The sequence below is a fragment of the Eretmochelys imbricata genome, chromosome 9, assembly GCF_965152235.1.
Source record: "Eretmochelys imbricata isolate rEreImb1 chromosome 9, rEreImb1.hap1, whole genome shotgun sequence".
Classification (NCBI taxonomy): Eukaryota; Metazoa; Chordata; order Testudines; family Cheloniidae; genus Eretmochelys; species Eretmochelys imbricata.
This window is the reverse complement of record NC_135580.1, coordinates 22,487,359-22,503,554: the sequence shown is the minus strand read 5'-3', so window position 1 is coordinate 22,503,554 and position 16,196 is coordinate 22,487,359. Positions and strand designations below refer to the sequence as shown.

The window sequence follows — 16,196 nt, the reverse complement described above, 5'->3', positions numbered from 1 at the left end:
TTGTAATCCTGACATTAACTGCAAGTATATGCTTGTCCCGACAAGCCAGGATATTATGCAACTTCTCCCTCCTCCCCCCCCCCCCCCCCCCCCCCCGCAAACCTCCTTCCAAGGGAAACAAGTGCTGTTCTAAACTGTTTCACAGTATGTAGAAGTATCATTCCATAACAGACCCACCACCCTCAACTCTCACTAACTACAGCACCGGGCAGCATCCAGCCCATTGTATCTGACATCAGCACCTTTCAACATTTGGCCCATTGCTTCTAATATTAAATAAAAAATTGCCATAACCCCGCTGGGTTTTAATCCAATTAAATGTTAATAGAATAACATATTTTTACCTTTAAACACTTCTGTACGTTGGCAGTGTCCTTAAATAAAGCCTCGCCTCGGTGAGGTGATATTTGCAGAGTTGTCTAATTGCTGCTACGTGTTGGTTCTAAATTTACATTTTAATAAGTTTTGTACATACTCACTATTTCAGATGACATCTTAGTGTGTAAAATATATTAAAACAATGGGCTGCATTGTAATAATCACTTCTTGTGTTATGTAAGTAGTAATGTATGAACTTTGTTCACTCCTTTGGAAATACTGTCAGTAAATCCCGAGAGCTGACTCATGTACTGCTGTTTATTGGTCTGCCATGGCTTGTGTTTTCAGTGTTGTATAATTGCCAAGAAGGGAAAAAGTCTGAGGTGATAAGTGTCCACATTAATGGCATCTTAACACCCCCTGCAGTAAAGTTCTTGTACAGGGAAGATGTCATGATTGGAACAAATTTCACACTGTTGCCCAGTAAAAATACTTCAGCAATAACTCTACATTTAAACCAATTTACTATATAGATATAAAATCTACTGTGTATACAAACTGTTAAATTCCATATCAGAGTCAATTATTGTTTATTATACATGGAATGAGGTATACATAAAAGCAGGTCAGTAAAAGATAATGGTCTAATGCATTACTACTGATGGATGAGCAATCAACTAAAGTTCCAAGTTGCTATTGTGGGATTCACATTCTTCTTAACATGCAGTATAAATGATGGGAATAACCCAGTGATATTTCAGTAACAACATTAATAAAACTGAGCAAAACAGGAAAGCTTATCCAGTAAATGTTGTCTTAGCACTCTCTGACAGTGGGTGGATTAGAAATAAAACAGAACTCAGTAGTACCTGCACTCCAATACGCTATTTGATCGTTAGACTGTTCCTTTTTCTGAGGGCATATAGAGCTTTCTTGTCAAACAATTTTGCCCAATCTTATTCAATAACTAAGAATAGGAGGTAATATTGTGGCACTAAAGTATTTTTAAGTCTTTTCTTGTTAATCCCAAACCTGTTACAAGCAAACTAAAGTAAAGAAAGAAATGTGGAGTTAATCCAGGAAAGGAAAGCAGGTGTAGCCAAAGCAAATGAGAAGTAGTAAACTGTTGGCAACATGTACATAACTGTCTTAATCCTTTAAATTGCCAGAGGTATGACAGCATTTATATTATTCACCTTACTTAGTCCTTGAATGTAGATTCAGGGGGTCAGATTCTGCGTTACACTTGTATAAACCCAAGTGACTCAGTGGAGTTTCTCTTGATTGGCCCATGTGAAACGGATGTAGTCTTGCCACGTTGGTTGTGTTGAATCAAAAAATGTAATACTATTTCAGATATCTGGTATGTTGTGAAAAAAGATAAAAACTGTAAAAGCTTATCTGCTAATCCCCTGTTCGTACCTGACAAAACTCCCTCTTTGTATTGAGTGTATGTACAAAATCTGCTGGAAAAAGACTGCCGTACAGGGCTACTCTTCCCAGATACTAAATAGTACCCTCTCAATGTGTCCAATCAGCATTAAATCCCATACAACCACTGGATGTGATATATAATACCTTTCAAGAAACTTCCATAATTCCTATCCACATTGGTCTTGTCATGCTCATGAATCTACAGACTAACAGAAAACAGCATTTCACCCTCCAACAGAGTAGGTCATTGCAGTAGAGAGGTTGACAGGACTGTAGATCAGTGCCAAAAAGCAGCTACAAATTACTGAGGAAGTTGTATCCTCTCAAACATTCAAGCCAGTTCAGATGTTCAGGCAGCAGATAATTACATCAATGGTGTAATTATAGTAAATGGTAAAATTTAAATGGTGAATACATGACCCATGGAATCAACTTTATATTGTCATATAGGAATATTTAGCCAGCGTTAAAATATCTTTGGATAGATTGACTAACTTCTGTAACTGTTGTTTTGCCAGGGCAAGTGCCCCAAGGTTAATAGCATAACTTTCAACACTCCAACTTCCAAGCAAAGTGTGTAACATTTGCCCTTTTAATGTGTTGGAAAGAAAACATGGCATCCATAACTACACAATGAAAAATCATAGATGCAAGCATTATTTATATATTATAGTACCATAAGTCTGCAGAGGGGTATGTGTTTTTATTTGTATGTATATAATACATAAAACTTTTATAATCGTCTTGTTTGTGCTGTTGTCACCAGCACAGCTCTAGGGATGTTTCTCCTTTCTAATATTTGGCAAGAAGAACAGATGGTAAATAGGTGGGACAAATGTGGTAAATGGAAGTTATTGCTGTGGGGTTAAAAGAAGAGTGAGAGGTTTTTTATTTTTATTTTTTCTTGTGGGGAAAGATAGGGGACCATTAAGAAAACAAATTGTAAATGTATGGGTCAGTAAACAACAAAGCTGTAATTAATATATTTTTTAAAAAGCAGTAAGTAGATAGATGTGGCATGGAGAATATGATCACAAAGGGTCAAAATGATGGCCTCCCCGTGGCATTTTAGTTGTTAATTTACTGAAGTAAGTTTGGCACTTCTCTTAATGTAAACTTAATTGAAATTAGTGTTTTAGATGTAGAGATTCTCATTTTCCTTTCCTTGACTAAACCACAGACACCTCACTGGTTTAGCAAAACTGGCCTTGAAACTTAACTTTCAGTAAGGTTCTTAGGAACTTTGTCACACATAATCAGTGGTTGGGGAATTGATCCATGCATGAGTTCTGTGCTAGACCGAGTTATGTACTGATGAATACCACGTCTTTTTTTTATGTTCTTGTAAATATTTTTGGTATTGTTGTTTAAAAGAAAAAAAGAAAAATCGAACAGTTCTATTCCTGTGGTTAAAATTAGATCCTACAATGGATATAGAAGGAAGAGACTATGTAACTTTTCCTTTTCCTGTTCCTTCAGCAGCTGGACTAATGGCAGGATGTAGTGTTCAGAATTATAACACTATTTATTTATAGCACTATAATTTGGGAATTAATAATTCAAACCTGTTTTGCTTCGTGAAAGTCTAGGTGATGGGATAGAAGGCAAAATAACTCATGATATTAATGAAATGTAGCATTTGCGTTCTCCTAGGTAACAGCTACAAAATTTACAAAAATTTACACATTTACAAAAATTCTACTGTCCTTTTAGACTGTGTGCTTTAGCCACAAAATTGATTCTTTGGTGAAAATCTGTGTATCTCACTTTAGATCTAATAGAAAGACCTATCTTTGACCATAGATGTATATAATACATGTTTAATTATGTTAATGTTTTTATATTCCAAGTGTTTGTTTCTTTGTGGTTTTCTTATGTAGAAAATAATTTAAAAATTCTTGGTAGCTGAAGAATGAGATTATTGATTTGGTTCCTGTCTGAAACCAAGTTTCTCTAATATCAAAATATTCAGTGTATCCGTTACAGTGATCTATCTTTAGCATGAAATCCAGCTTTCAAGTATATTAGGCTTTTTAGGAACTGTTCCCTGTTTTATAAGAACTTATGGCACAATTGATACCTTTATGGTCATTATCTAGAGGGTGACTTACAAAGTGCGTTAATGTGGGTTCAATATTGGGAATTGTATTATTCAATATTTCAGTAATTACTTAGTGGATAAAATAAATTGTACATTGATCAAATGTACAGATATCAAACTGGGAAGAATTGCAATCACAGTGGGGGGTGGATCAAAATTACAGAATGATCTGAAAGTTTGAGAGAGATCTAAATGGGACTAAATATGTAAAAGTAAAAAAGCAGGGAAGAGTAACCCCCAGCACAAGCATAAAAGATGAGGGTGCTACTTAAAGAGCAGTAATGCAGAAAAGTCTTTGGAGATGAGAGAGAGACAGATGAGACATGAATTCAAAATGAAGTGAAGCTGCAAAAAAGGCAAATGACATTCTGGTCTGAATGTAGGGTTAGCACTGGTAGAACACGGGAAATGTTAAAAATACTTTCTGCCAGCTTGGAGGGAGTCATATATATTTGGCATCTTATTTCTAAAACAGTGGTTTCCAAACGTGTTCTGCCGCTTGTGCAGGGAAAGCCCCTGGCGGGCCGGGCCGGTTTGTTTACCTGCCGTGTCTGCAGGTTCGGCCGATCGTGGTTCCCAGTGGCCACGGTTCACTGCTCCAGGCCAATGGGAGCCGCTGGAAGCGGCGGCCAGTACGTCCCTGGGCCCACACCATTTCCAGCATCTCCCATCGGCCTGGAGAAGTGAACCGTGGCCACTGGGAGCCACGATCGGCCAAGTGTGCGGACACAGCAGGTAAACAAACTGGCCCGGCCCGCCAAGGGCTTTCCCTGCACAAGCAGCGGAGCAAGTTTGGGAATCACTGTTCTAAAAGAATATAGATACATCAGAATCCAATGAAGGGCCACTAAAGTAATAAATAGATGAGAAGATAAGGAAATTAATTGTGTGACTTGGAGGAAAGGGATATTTGAGGGTAGTATATTCGTACAGATTGAAAAAAATATTTACAGTAATGAGGTGAATAATAAGCAATAGACTTGAGGTAAAGAAAATCTTAAAACGCTATAAAGCCATAGTCAACATGCAACCCAGACAGAGCATGGATTGTCTCTCTTATCCATTTGTACAGCACCTGACACAATGAGGCCTCATTCTTGTTTGGGGTCTTGAGGCACACCTCTAATATAAATATTTAATCATCCTAATGTTCAATTTGCAGGTATCTTGTGACCTTCCCAAGAGAGTTCCTTAATAACAAGGCCACTGTTCCTTCCGGCAGAGGTGCTTAAGAGTAGACGAAATGGAAGAAAATGTTGCTCTTTGCAAGCAGTAGAGTAGATACACATTTTTCAACTGGTGGGGCATGACCCTCAGGTGCATATTAAGGAAGTAGAGAAATACTACTGTCACTAGGACCCAGCGGGTGCAAACTTAGGACTAAGAAGCAGCAGCTTGCACTCCTCCTCCATTGCTCCTTGTTTTCATCCCTGCCAAGATAGAAAACATAGGTCCCTGGTGAAAAAAGGGTGAAAACCACGGAACTAGATGACACATAATTTAATTTAATTATAATATTTAATAAAACGTTGCACTGTTACATAGTATTTTCCATATGAGAATCTCAACAAATTTTGGGAAGCATTAATGACATTCTGCATAAAACCTGCCAGATGTATGAAAGTATATAGGATTGATTAGGTACTTTATAGATGTCTGATTCCCCCTCACTAAGGCTCTGATCCTGCAAAAACTTACTGAGCATGGTGCTACTACCATGAACAGTTTCTTTTGATTTTGGTGGATCTATTCATGCTAATAAGCACTACATAAAGTAGTGCTGTTACAGTGGAAAAGGTTTTGTACAAAAACATGTATGAAAGTGTGTAAATAAATTCTCATGGGATAAAAACCCTGAAAGAAAATACAGAAATAGGTGATTACTACATCCAGCCATGACATCTAAGATGTCATAAATAACGTCTGAAGATTACATTAAAGCTACCAAACATTGCAACAGTTGTATGCTTTATTTGAAAAATTTTGAGTAAATTTTATCTATACTGTAGCTCTGATCACTAACCTTTTTGAAGATAAATCCTAGCCAAATGACTAAAGAATCACAAGAGATCTAAGTTTTGAGGACCGCTGTTATTCACCAGACTAATAACATAAGAACGGCCATACTGGGTTAAACCAAAGATCAATCTAGCCCAGTATCCTGTCTTCTGACAGTGGCCAATGCCAGGTGTCCCAGAGGGAATGAACAGACTGAGGGGCTGACTAAGGGCTTGAGTTCAACCTTGTGGCTAGCCTTGCCCAGGGTATAGCAGTCTCTTCAGTGGATTTACCTATTAATGTTTAGATTATAGAGTTCTTTGCATTTGTGTATCTAGTGCAAATGAGCACTGTATACATTTAGAAAAAGTTTGTGGTGCCTCTGTAGCTTTAAAATAAGTTACTGCAAACAATGCTAATTTTTATATTAAAACTTCAGATACTAATATAATAATTTTGTTTTCGTCTGCCTTGACCCAGAAATCCTTATGCGCCTATAGGACAAGATACTGTCACTAAGTATCATAATACATCTGAATACAAAGTCAAAATATAAGTTTGTGTAAATTTAGACTAATTAGGATATAATGTGTTGTATGCAAAGAGTGCCAGTTAAAAGATGATTGATTGCTGACTAATGCTGTTTGTGTATGCCCATGATATCCTAAAAACACTGGGTTGATCAGGTCTTCTTCGAGTGATTGCTCATGTGTATTCCACAATAGGTGTGCGTGCTCGCTACGTGCACCGGTGCCGGAAGTTTTTCCCCTAGCAGTACCCGTAGGGGGAGCACCCCAGCGACCCCTGGAGTGGCACCTCCATGGCGCGGTATAAGGGAGCTGTGTGCTCCCCCCACCCTCAGTTCCTTCTTGCCTCCAGTGAAGGTGCGTTGGAACTGCTCTGCTCCAGCTTTGCTGTAGCTCGTCCCCAGAGCTTTTTGTTCTTTCGGTGTTAGTACCTGTAGTTAGTTAGCAGTTCAGTTAGTTAGAGTGCACAGGCCGGGGTATGCCCCACACCCTGGGTTTTAAGTTGTGCAACCCTTGTAGGCGATCTATGCGAGGGAGTGACCCGCATGCAGACTGTTTATGCTGTTTGGGAGAAACCCATATCGGCGATCGTTGCAAGATTTACAAGTCGTTTGAAACTCGGACTGAGAGATTAGGCTCCGGGCTATTCTGATGGAGTCGGCGCTGACCCCGACTCCGGTGCGCTGCTCCGAGTCGGCACCAGGCACCGCGGCGTCGGCGTGCAGCGACCTTCCGATGCCTTCGACCAGTCGGCACTGCTCCCCGTCCCCGGGGCACAAGAAGGCAAAGGAAACGCCTTCTTCGCAGCAGCACCAAGGGAATCCAGGGGCAGAGACTAGACCCATGTTGAGCAGTCCTCGATCCCCTCCGGCCTCTAGGCCTCCGACTCATGTAGAGTGGAGTAGCCCGGCTGCTTCAGAAACGCCGGAGGCCCTGCAGGTGGCCCGGGACGTCATGTCCATGCCGGTACCAGGAGCGCCACCGATGTTGGCAGCACACCCCAGGGGCAAGCCACCGCTGGGTTCTCCGCAGTCGCCCCCAGCATGGCCCCGGTCTCAGTTTGTGGATCGCCCTCAACTCCCACCAGACTGTCTGTCTGGTTGGGTGCCGTCTGACCGAAACTCCTGGCACTGCTTCACATCACGGAGTGAATACCGACGGGACCGAGGCAGACGTCGCCAGAGGTCCTCTTCTCATAGGGATTACCGCGGCTGGTCACGGAACGGACATCAACGCTGTTCCCGCTCGGAATCCCGCTTCATCGCCTCCGCAGGCCAGGGCATCGATCACTGGCACCTCGCAGTCACTGGTCCGGCCGTCGGAGCCGATCGCAGAGCAGCAGCTACAGACGGTACCAGTCCTCCGCATCGAGGTCGCGGTCCCATGGGCAACATCGCTCCCTGCACTGCCGTTCCTCCCGGTCCCAAGACAGCAGCAGATTGTTCGTCAGCCCGGCCTCCACTTGTAGTCTCCCTTCCATGGGACAGGCCAGACAGGCCAAACAACCAGGGCCCATCGGTGTCACAGCCAGTGCAGTGACTCCGAGCCCCGTGGCCGGCCCAGTGGTACAAGTGGGCACCGTGGCCCCAACACAGCCCCCGGTGGGGGCCCGCTCGGTAGCCAGAGCCTCAAAGGCGCCATCGGCCTCCCTCTCCAGACCTCCAAGGAGGGGGTCAGTGGGACACATGTCCTTGGCACCGTGCCTGGAGTCCGACCAAGTGGTGATCCTCCAGTGCTGGCGGACACCCAGAGCACCTGCTGGCTTCCTTGCCCTCCCCGGATGAGGCGATAACAGCCCCGCCCCGCTCCGTCCCGCAGGAGGACGTAGGGCCCATCAAAAACTTTTTAAAAGGGTGGCATCAAGCCTCCACCTCCAGGTAGAGGAGTTGGAGAAACCCTCAGACTCCCTGTTCAACGTGCTGTCCTCTTCGACACCGGCAGGGTAGCTTTATCCCTCCACAAAGGGGTGGCAAAAATTTCAAATGCCTTGTGGCAAACACCGGCTCACTGGCCCTCATCTCTAAGAAGGCGGAACGCAAGTACTTTGTCCCCGCCAAGGGGCACGAGTACCTCAACACCCACCCGGCACCCAACTCCCTGGTGGTCGAGTCATCAATCACAGGGAGCAGCAGGGCCAACCAGCCCCTGTCCTGAAAAATAAAGATTCGCGGAGGCTGGATTTTTTCGGGAGAAGGCTTTATTCTCCCTTGAGTTTTTAGTTGTGGGTGGCAAACCACCAGGCGCTCCTGGGCAGGTATGAATTCAATTTGTGGGGTTCCCTGCCCAAGTTCGAGGATTCCCTCCAGGAGTGCAATAAGAAAGAGTTCAAGGCACTGGTGGAGGAGGGTACAGCAGTTGCCAGAGCATCCCTGCAAGCGGCTTTGGATGCGCCAGACATGGCAGCACAGTGCATGGCCTTGGCGGTGTCCATGGGAAGGGCGTCGTGGCTCCTGCTGTCCGGGCTGTCCAGTGGAGCGCAGGCTGCCATGCAGGATCTCCCGTTTGACGGCAAAGCTCTGTTTGTGGAGCAAACAGATACAAAGCTGAATGGCATGAAGGACCCACACACGACCCTCCAGACTCTGGGTTTCTATGTCCCGTCTCTGGCCAAATCTAAGTTTAGGCCGCAGCAGGCTCCCGCTCAGGCCACCCAACCGAAGTACAAGGCTGCCTATAACAAGTTGAAGGTCTATAAAAGGTGCCCTCAGAGGCAGTCGCGGCCTGCCCTGCAACCTGGGTCCTCCAAGAGCAAACAGGCAGGGAAAAAGGCGGTTTTGATGGGACGATCGGGGGCACCTGGCCAGTTCTCCCCAGGGATATCTCTCCCTCCCCTCCCCCCCCCCACCATGAAGCTTCCCTTCTACAATTGGTTGTGTGCTTTCCTCCCAGAGTGGTCACGGCTGAAAGGCCAAAGAAGGACTCAGGCCCATCCTGGATCTGCAGGATCTAAACCAGTTCATGATGAGGCTCAAGTTCCACATGGTCTCACTGGTCTCCATCATCCCCTCCTTGGACCCCGGGGACTGGTACACTACCCTTGATCTGCAGGACACGTACTTCCATGTTCACATTTTCGAGGGGCACAGACGCTTCCTCCGTTTCCTGGTGGGCAGAATCACTACCAGTTTACGGTCCTCCTGTTTGGCCTATCCACTTCCCCCAGGGTATTTACAAAATGTATGTCGGTGGTAGCAGCCTACCTCAGGCGCCGAGGTCCAGATCTTTCTGTATCTGGATAATTGGCTGGTCAAGGGCAGCTCTCGGTCGCAGGTGAGGGATCATGTGATGCTTCTGCTGTCCACGTGCGCTGCCATGGACCTGTTGGTAAACTACGCCAAGCCCACATTCGTCCCAGTCCAACGCATAGAGTTTATTGGGGCGCTCCTGGACAACTCGTCAGCCACAGCCTCCCTCCCACCGGACAGGTTCGAGACCCTAAAAGGGCTCATCAATACGGTCACAAGGTTCCTGGTGACTATGGCCAGAGCGTGCCTCCAGCTCTTGGGTCACATATCGGTGTGCACGTACGTGGTCGCCACGCCAGACTCTGAATGGGACCCCTCCAGCTCTGGCTGGCCTCGGAGTTTTCCCAGGCCAAGGACAGGATGGACAAGGTCCTCACCATGCCTGACTTGGTGATCGCCTCACTGCAGTGGTGGTCCACCCCAAGCAACACGCTCCAAGGGGTCTCATTCTGGGACAGGATCCCATCACTGGAGCTGGTTTCCGATGCGTCAGAGCTGGATTGGGGGGCACATGTGGGGAATGTTCACACCCAAGGTCTGTGGTTGGCGCAGGATCTGTCCCTACACATAAAAGTCAAGGAACTCAGGGCGGTACGCGTGGCATGCATGGCCTTCTGCTCACACCTGCAGGGCAAGATAGTCAGGGTCCTCACGGACAACACTGCCTTGATGTTTTATATCAACAGGCAAGGTGGAACCTGGTCCTCTGCTGTGAAGCCCTCAGGCCGTGGGATTTCTCTATAGCCCTCCACATCTGCCTGAGGGCCTTCCATCTGCTGGGCGCCCGGAATGCGCGGGCGGATCGCTTAAGTAGGAATTTCTCCTCCCAACACGAGTGGTCTCTCCACCCGGAAGTGGCTCACCAGCTCTTCTGCGTGTGGGGAACTCCCCAGGTGAACCTGTTTGCAGCGTGGCAGAACCAGCGCTGTCCCCGGTTCTGCTCCGGTGCAGGGGGGACTGGGATGGGGTGCTATCTCAGATGCCTTCTGCCTGTCCTGATCAGGCCAGTTTTCTCTCTCTATGCCTTCCCGCCCCCCTCCCCCGTTCCCACTTATCAGCAGGGTCCTGGAAAAAAAATAAAGACGGACAAGGCATGTGTCCTCCTGATTGCCCCAGCGTGGCCAGGCTGCATTGGTACGGGGCCCTCTCAGGCCTGGCAGTTGCTCCACCGTGGCCATTGCTGCTCCGCCTGGACCTGCTCTCCCAGGACCAGGGCCGCCTCCTCCACCCAACCTAGCAGCTCTCCACCTCATGGCATGGCTGCTCAATGGTTAGGTAGAGGGAAAAGGACGTGCTCAGAAAGGTTCCAACGCATCCTCCTGAAAAGCAGACGGCCCTCCATGCCGCGCCTACTTGGCAAAATGGTCACGGTTCTCCAGATGGGCAGTTGAACGGGGTATCTCCCTGGTGGCCGCCCCGATCCAGCTTACCTTCTCCACCTTAGAGCCCAGGGCCTGGCGCCCTCGTCAGTCAGGGGGCACCTGGTGGCCATATCAGCCTTCCATCCGCTGGTGCAGGGGCACATGGTATTCCCCTATGCTACGACTGGCCGGTTCCACAAGGGGTTGGACCGTCTTTCCCGTATGTTAGGCTCCAGTCCCGCAGTGGGACCTGAACCTGGTGTTTTCCCGTCTCTCAAGGGGCCCCCGTTTGAGCCGCTAGCCGCATGTTCCTGGTCTCACCTCTCGTGGAAGGTGGCCTTCCTGGTGGCTATCACGTCAGCCAGGTGGGTCTCGGAGCTCAGGGCCCTGACCTCCGAGCCCCCATACATGGTTTTTCATAAGGACAAAGTCCAGTTCCACCCACACCCTGCATTCCTCCCGAAGGCGGTCTCCGCCTATCACATGGGTCAGGACATTTTTTGTCAGTCCCCTGCCCCAAGCCTCATGCGTCCAGTGAGAAACACCACCTCCATGTGCTCAATGTGCGAAGGGCTCTGGCTTTCTACCTCGAGCAGACTAAGCCGTTCAGGAAGCTTCGCAACTGTTCGTCGCCTCGGCTGAGCGCATGAGGGGTCGGTCAGTCTCCACTCAGCATCTCTCCAACTGGATCACTTCGTGTATCCGCACCTGTTATGATCTGGCGGGCGTTCCCCCGCCACCGATTGTGAAGGCGCACTCAAGTCGAGCACAGGCCTTATCGGCTGCCTTCCTGGCCCACGTCCCCATCCAGGACATTGTAGGGCCGCCATGTGGTCTTCAGTTCACACATTCACCTCGCACTATGCAATTGTCTCCCAAACCAGGGATGACGCCAAGTTCGGCAGGGCTGTACTCCATCCCAGGAATTTGTGAACTCCTACCCACCTCCAACAGATATAGCTTGGAATCATCTATTGTGGAATACACATGAGCAATCACTCGAAGAATAAAAGACAGTTACCTTTTCAGTAACTGGTGTTCTTCGGGATGTTTTGCTCATGTCTATTCCATATCCTGCCCTCCTTCCCCTCTGTCAGAGTTGTCTGGCAAGAAGGAACTGAGGGTGGGGGGAGCACACTGCTCCCCTTATACCATGCCATGGAGGAGCCACTCCAGGGGTCGCTGGGTCGCTCCCCCTACGGGTACTGCTAGGGGAAAAGCTTCCAGCACCAGTGCACATGGCGAGCACACACACCTATTGTGGAATAGACACAAGCAACGCATCTTGAAGAACACCAGTTACGGAAAAGGTAACTCTCTTTTATATCAGATTGCAAAAGCAAAAGATGTCCACTGCATGTACTCATTCTTGAGGAAGTCTGCGTTCCCTGATACTCCAGAATTGAAAGTGGAGTTAGTGGAAGATATCCCCTAAAGAAGCTGGGGAATGGTGCTGGGGTTCCTAATGACTGGTACAGTGAAGAGAGAAGAACCCCCATCTTTTTTGTCTTTCTGTGTGTCCAGGACAAACAACCCAGTTTAGTGAGATTGAGGGGGCAAAACGCTGTCATAATATGGTCTGGCATGGTTTACTTACTTTCAAATCAAATGAAAGATAATTTTTTTTCAAATACTTATCTAGTATTTTTTATATTCAAAGATCTTAATTACCGTAATTAATCCTCACAGCAACCTTGTGTGAGAGAGAAGTAGGTATGTGAGCCGGTACGACATCGTGCATCCACTATGGGAAAAGGACTGAGAGGCTTTTTCCATTGGACCATATGAACTGGAACCATAAACTCACTGAACATTAAATCCCACCAAATGAGGGCAGATCTATCCCCATCATCGTATTCACTCATTATACTCCACACCTGAACATAGCCATTATATGGACAACATATCCCCATATCTCAATGTCTGTACTTTGACCAGTTAAACTTTTACCCCCAATCGGGGAGATTGCAGATTATGTATCCCTTACGCCACCCATTCCTAAACCGAATTTCGCACCCCTTGATAATCTGTACCTTATTCCCTGATAACCAGAAACTTCTATGCCTAAACTCTGTACCATTTTCCCTTTACTTCAACATTATCTTAATAAAATTATTCACTAGAATTCAGGAGTTCCTAGCTTCTAGTACTGAGGCATGGCCTGGTGGACTAAAGATCCTATTAGAGCATTCTGTGGAGAGTTAAAAATAGTGATTCATCGTAAAAATGAATAGGATAAGAGAACTGGAAGTGGCAGGGATTGGCCTGTATTTGTTCTAACCTTGTATTTAGATTTTTTTGATACTATAGGATATGGTACATTGTTTCTTTAGTGAGTGCCTTCTTCACATCTTGATTTGTTCTTCAAACTGACATTTTTCTAGTTTAAAAAATGCTGAGAGAGATTAAGGGTGCAAGCATCTTCAGCATGTAATAGATTGCATGAAAAATCTAATCAAGGAATAATTTGATGGGGCTTACTTTATGGTGTCGGCACTTTCGGTGTACTGAAAACTAATATTCCAGCTTATTAAGTTCAGTAAATGTGCTTTTGAAGCTATTGATTTTTGTTTTGTGCTGCACTATGTTACTTCATCATGTTTGGATAGAAAAGCGATATACTGGATGAATGAAAGACTATAAATTACTGTAAATTTTAGAGAACAGTACACAGTGAGCATCTAAATCTAGGTTTATTCATTAATGAGGGCTACTGACGATGATGCTATCAGAATTCACTAGACAGAAGGTTTCACTGAAGCTGAGGGATTAATATAATTGCTTCAAAACAGACAGTGTGGCGTCAGCTTCGAACAGTAAGACAAACAATCAAGGAATTAGAATCTAAAGAACAGCTTTGCTTTATCTGGCTTGTGCTGTGTGAAGCAGACTTTCTTTTCTACCTTTTTAGCTGCTCTAACTAAATGTATTATGTATTGATCACTAGTGAGACAGTTAACTGGTAGTATTCACACAGTCTAGCATAGCATTTCATTGCATGAAATAAAATAACTTTGAGATTTAAAAATACATTCCTTGTCCTCAAAAATTTGTATTTTATTCATTAGTTGAAGAGATTGTTGAAGTTACTTTGGATAGCCATCTTCAAGTCTTTCCTCTCATTTTTCCCCCCAATGCTGTTCTCCAAAGTTGGCCATGGTGGTATGCTGCTACAATTAGAAACCCAATGCAGAGTTTTATGTTGGAAAAAGTGCAGTAGGCTATATCCAGCCATTCTTTATCACATGCCTCTCTCTGAAGACCATGAAGGTCTGGCATAAAAATCAATGACAGGATATGGCCTACTAGTAATTGCTGGAGGCTGCAAAAGAACATAGTCCTAGGGCATATGTTTTTATCATAATGAGGGAAGATTTGTGTGTGAAGTTGCCCATGCATCACGAGCTATCAAAAGGATTCTGGTTTTCAGATGTTTCCAGGGCAGTGTAATGAAATAACAAATAAGAAACAGTTGGGAAGGAAAAGTAGTATTGGCAAAACTACCTGTTTTTGCCTCAATGTATTCTTTGAAATGACTAAACCATTTTTGCTGAAACTAAAATAAACAAACATATATAAGATCAGCCTGAGGAAGGAAGCAAACATGGAAAATTTTAGCCAGAACAGTTAGTCTGGCTAAGTTATAAACACCTGAAAATTGGGACTTACAGTTGAAAATGCTAGACAACTTTAATTATAGGTTTTGCTACCAGGCTTGCCTGTAACTTTTTGGGGTCAGATTTAGGGTTGTCAAGTGTCCGTTTTCGACCAGAAAGTCCAGTCAAAAAAGGAACCTGGCAGAGTCCAGTTAGCACTGCTGACTGGACACTAGAAGTCTGGTTACTTGCAGTAACTGGCCTCTGCCACAGGGGGTGGTGGGTGGGAAGAGCAGCAGCTGCTGCTGGAGTCTGGAGGAGCATTCAGGAACGGCTCCAGTGGAGAGAGGTACCCACAGCTCCCCCACCCCCAAACCCTGGATTGCAGGTCCCCCCTCCCCCACCCCCAGACTGTGGCTCCCCCCTCCCCCGTCCTGCCCCAGTTACCCACCCCACCCCTGGAGTGCGGTTTCCCCTCTCCTGTCCTGCCCCAGTTACTCCCCACCCCTACAGCCCTGATCAGCTGGCAGGGGAAGAGAGCAGCAAGCGATGGGGGCAGGGGAGGAGCGGGGGGCACAGCCTCAATGGAAAGAGGTGGAGCAGGAGGTGGGAGAGGTTCTGGGCACTCATTGTCCAGTTTTCACACAGTAGAAAGTTGGCCATCCTTGTCAGATTGTGAAAAGAGAGGAGAGTTCAGCTTTCAAATGAAGACCAAATTCTACTAAGAGTCTGACGATATAATGGATGATATAATAGTGTAAAATTGATTGAGGTCAGAACTAATTCATGATGATCTGGCTCTTTTGTCCTTAAAAAAATTTGCATGTAATTTTATATTACCATGTAGAATCAGAAAGGTACTTTCTTTAATTACATTAAACAAGTAAAACCATTCAAGTGCATTTATATGAAGATATCAGAATTAAACCCAGACTTGCACAGTCTATTTTGCTTTGTCTGTTACATATTTTACAGCATGTACTGTACATTGTTGTAGAGCAGTTGATAGACTGAACATGTTCCTTCCATTAATCCTTTGCCTTCCTACATGTTTTTGGTGTCAGTGTTGACACAATTATTTATGGCCCTCTGGTACAGTATTATATTAATACTAAACATAAATAAAGTTTTCATTTACTGCATATTGATTGGTTCAGTCCAAATATAAAACGAAGTCTATAGCCATTGATTGGTGATTTTTTAAAGCACTTTGTAGCTTAAATTTTTTAAATGTAAAACATAAAGAAAAGAGTAAAGACTAATTCAGCAGTAGCCATTATAAATATATTTTGAATAAATTGTTTGGAGAAGAAACAATCACATAAGAAAATATATATAGAAAAAGTAACAAATTTAATTGTGGTAATTCAGTTCAGATCAGTCTGGTTACTTTACAGATGTTCATTCTACTCTGATTCAGCAATTATTTCGTGTCACTTCATATATAAAAAAGGTAAGAATGTAAGCTCCCTCAGACGGGAAAAAAGGTGTCTTTTCAGACAGCTTTTATTTTGGCACAACCACTATATATATTATTATTATTCTATTTTAAATATATAAATCTGAAAACGCACATTTTATGAAATATCTTCATCATTTACATTTTTAAGAAAGTT

At 45.0% G+C, this 16,196-nt stretch overlaps 1 protein-coding gene across 5 annotated transcripts in view; it reads left to right on the top strand.

Moving 5' to 3' along the window:
- Positions 1-16,196, top strand: part of LOC144270066 (schwannomin-interacting protein 1) — a 389,770-nt gene that overhangs the window by 345,463 nt on the left and 28,111 nt on the right. The window lies entirely within an intron of this gene.